Below are 3,545 nucleotides of genomic sequence, written 5' to 3'. Positions count from 1 at the left end.
GTCAGAAGCCAGAGTCTAAGATCTATTGTAGCAAAACGCTTCGGTAATTTACTTACTGTCTTGATGAATTTTAAATGATTTAGGGAGTTTTATTTTTACCATTCTGTAGATCACTTGCTTCTTTTTAATAGACCGGGATCCTTCTGCTTTTGTTGCTATATCCAAAAGATCATTGTTGAACATATCTGAGTTGTTCACTTTTATTTGTTCATATAGAGAAGAAATGGTGTCTGTGTTTAATATAAGATTCTAACTTTTCCCAGGTCCTTTTGGTTTCTGATCCTTTAATGTTTGATTTTTTCCTGTCTCCCCAATTTAGCAGGCCTGCTTAAATCTGCTGAAAACTGACCGGTGGCCCTTGAAATGGAATTGGGTACTCATGAAATGGATATAGTGGCTTTGTTTCTGGTGCAGCAATTCTTTCTCACATTGCCTATCCTTTTCATGCCACAGTGTTGTCCATCATTTCTGAGCTCCAGTAATTCCAGTTTTCTGAGTAGAAGGCAAGATGTGGAGAAAATCTGACCACTGCTAATAATGGCTAATCCCTGCAGACCTAACAGAGGTAAAATTCCCATTAGAGACCTGATGATGTCAGTGTGGAAGCTAAAATTAGTGTAACTGCTAATATTGCCATTACTCATGGAAGCATCTAACAGGCTGTTTATCAGCAAGTGTTTATGGACTAGATTCTCAGATGGAATAAATCAGCATAACGCCACTGAGGTTAACTGTTTGCCCTCTGGCCTGCCTTGGACTCTACATACTACATCTATGGTGTAGTAAATCACCATAGATGATCTGGCTCTATGCACTTATCTGCTATTGTTATGTTCTGAGTGCTAATCAGAAAACTACATGAGTGCAGTGTGATCAAGAGAGTACGTAATGGGAAAAATAATTCAAGAAAGAATGGGAAAAAAGGCCACTGTCCTTAGGCCAAATAAAGTGAGCAGTAAGGAGGATTGGAATCTTTCTTCCACTCCTTTTACATATAACCGGATATGCGCAGTAACCATTTTTTCTTTCTTTTTTCCTTGTATTCCTAGTTCTTCCAATAGTATCTTGAAGTCCATTTTAGTCATTACGTTCTCTTAGCACTAGATATAAAGTACAAATCTCAAATCTCTAAGTAATCTAGGATCCTAAATCCTATTTTCAGAAGTGACATAGTCACTTAGGAACCTAAGTGTCATTGAAAATCAACGGGACCAAGTGTGTCTGAAGTGCCTGGGTCACTTCTGAAAAAGGGACAAAGGCATTTTTGAAAGTTTTATCCATGGCAAATGCATTCCGAAAAATCAAATGGTTTGCAGTACAACTAGGAGAAGTGTTCACAATCAGACAAACCTCATTGCACCTGCTTTCCAATTCCTGTGTCAAATCTCAGATGATGTATGTCAAACACTTCATTAAAATTCCCAAACTTTCTGAGTGCACCTGGGTCCAACACTGAGTGCATCTGGGCTCATTTATGATTTTGCATTAAATCAAGGGACACTTGGCAGTTTTGTTTGAGATTTTGATTTTGGATTTGAGATTATTTGAGCACCTCTGGCAGCATACAAAAGAGAGTTGGGTTGTAATTTTTAAATAGATGCTTCAAAAGAACTATTAATTCTATGGGCCATATTCTGCCCTCATTTATATCAATGCGTATTCATAATGACTCCTTTGACTTTGTGTGGAGTAATTCCACTGTCCACTGGCCTAAGCAAGAGCAAAAAAGGGGCAATATTTTGTTAATTTTCCCACTAGGATAGAAGAGCTATTATTAAAATCACCAAACATCTGCATACACTAATACCCTGACTTGCAGATGTGCCGAGCACTCAGCTTCAGTTGAATTAAATGACAATGAAAGCTACAGGTGCTCTGAAAATCAGGCTGTTAAAATGTTGGAGGTTCTGCTAACATTACTCTACTGGAACATCACTCTCTTGGATTGATAATGAAATCACCAAACCCCAGGGAGGGAATCTAAGCCTTGTTATGCATGTGTGGCAAATCAGTTCTTTCACTAATGTATTTAGAACATATGATGTAATGACCATTCCTATTGTCACATCATCCATCAAGAAACATTAAAATAAAGCATTGCTCAAATATCTATAGACTTGTTTTAAGAAAAAAACAAACCATTTTCTGAAAGATTTGCCTAAGTGGCAGACCCTAATCTGTTTGGTTCTCAGAGATGGGATTTCTGGAGGCAAGCTAACAAAGTGAAACACTAGTGTTTAGTGTTGTGAAGTAGTTTAGCAAGACCAGCAGGTGCATCTCTGGGCTGAATATTATCATTAGCCCCACTGCATATTTTTCTCAGTCCTCCACACTTTCAAAAACACTGACATCATAAATAAGCCCTATGTTGAAGACATACCTATACTTAAAAATGAACAAAAGCCCAAGTGTTCAGGTATTAGCTTAAACAAAATAATAAAAGGACTGCATTTTTAAAAGCTGATATGCAAACAGAAAGGCTTGTTCTTAGTGACGTCAGGAGGCAGGATCACCTGTGTTCCAAGTAGATCTGGGTGAGTAATTAATTTTTCAGTTGAGTGGCAATCCCAAAAAATTTGAAAAAAATTGGTTTGGGCTGAACTTAAATTGAATTTTAAAAAACATTTGGTGAATCAGAAAAGTTCTTTTTGTGTCAGCTTTAGAATGGGGATTCAAACCGGCCTCTGCCACAGCCCTGGTGCATGCCCTACTCCTGGGGCTAAGGACTATGAGTCATGGAGAGGGGGAGGTAAAGCAGCCTCATTATTTTGTGAATGATCAGAAATACATGTACCAAATTCATGAACAATTTTGGATCGACCAAAACTGCATTTTTCAGTAAATTAACTATTTGTCTGAAACATTTCACCCAGTTCTAGTTCAAAATCCTCACTCTGACTTCCTATGGACTTGGGCAAATCATTTCACTTCCATGCCTCCGTTTTCCAGTCTGGAGAAGGGGTATTGTAATGTTTGCTTAGCTTCCTCACAGGGGCATTTTGAGGATTCATGATTTAAAACAAATCATATTAAAATATTTGTGGAGCTAACATGATATTTGACAATCATCTCTTTGTATTTCCATAGAACCACAAATGGCTACAAGGGACTTGAGAAATCACCAAGTCTAGCCCTGTGCACTGAGGCAGGACCAAGTAAACCTAGACCATCCTGATGGGTGTTTGTCCAACATGTTTTTAAATACCTCTAATGATGAGGATTCCACAACCTCCCTTGGAAGCATATTCCAGAGCTTAGCTATCCTTATAAATAGAAAGTTATTCCTAATGTCTAACCTAAATTTCACTTACTGCAAATTAAACTCATTAATTCTTGTCATACTTTCAGTGCACATAGAGAACAATCGATCACTTTTCTCTTTATAACATCACTCAACATATTCAAAGACTGTTATCAGGTCCCCTCTGAGTCTCCTTTTCTCAAGACTAAAATGCTAGTTTATTTAACCTTTCCTCAGACATCAGGTTTGCTAAAACTTTTATCATTTTTGTAGCTTTCCTCTGGACTCTCTCCAATTTGTCCTC

At 37.7% G+C, this 3,545-nt stretch overlaps 1 long non-coding RNA gene across 1 annotated transcript; it reads left to right on the top strand.

Moving 5' to 3' along the window:
* Positions 1-454: 454 nt before the first annotated feature.
* Positions 455-3,337, top strand: LOC142046365 (uncharacterized). Its single transcript, XR_012655301.1, has 2 exons — positions 455-565; positions 3,088-3,337. It is a non-coding gene; the product is annotated as an uncharacterized LOC142046365 (long non-coding RNA).
* The last annotated feature ends 208 nt before the right edge of the window (positions 3,338-3,545 follow it).

The sequence above is a fragment of the Chelonoidis abingdonii genome, chromosome 1 (assembly GCF_003597395.2).
Source record: "Chelonoidis abingdonii isolate Lonesome George chromosome 1, CheloAbing_2.0, whole genome shotgun sequence".
NCBI lineage: Eukaryota > Metazoa > Chordata > Testudines > Testudinidae > Chelonoidis > Chelonoidis abingdonii.
The sequence above is the reverse complement of the archived record's forward strand: the minus strand, read 5'-3'. Positions and strand labels throughout refer to the sequence as shown.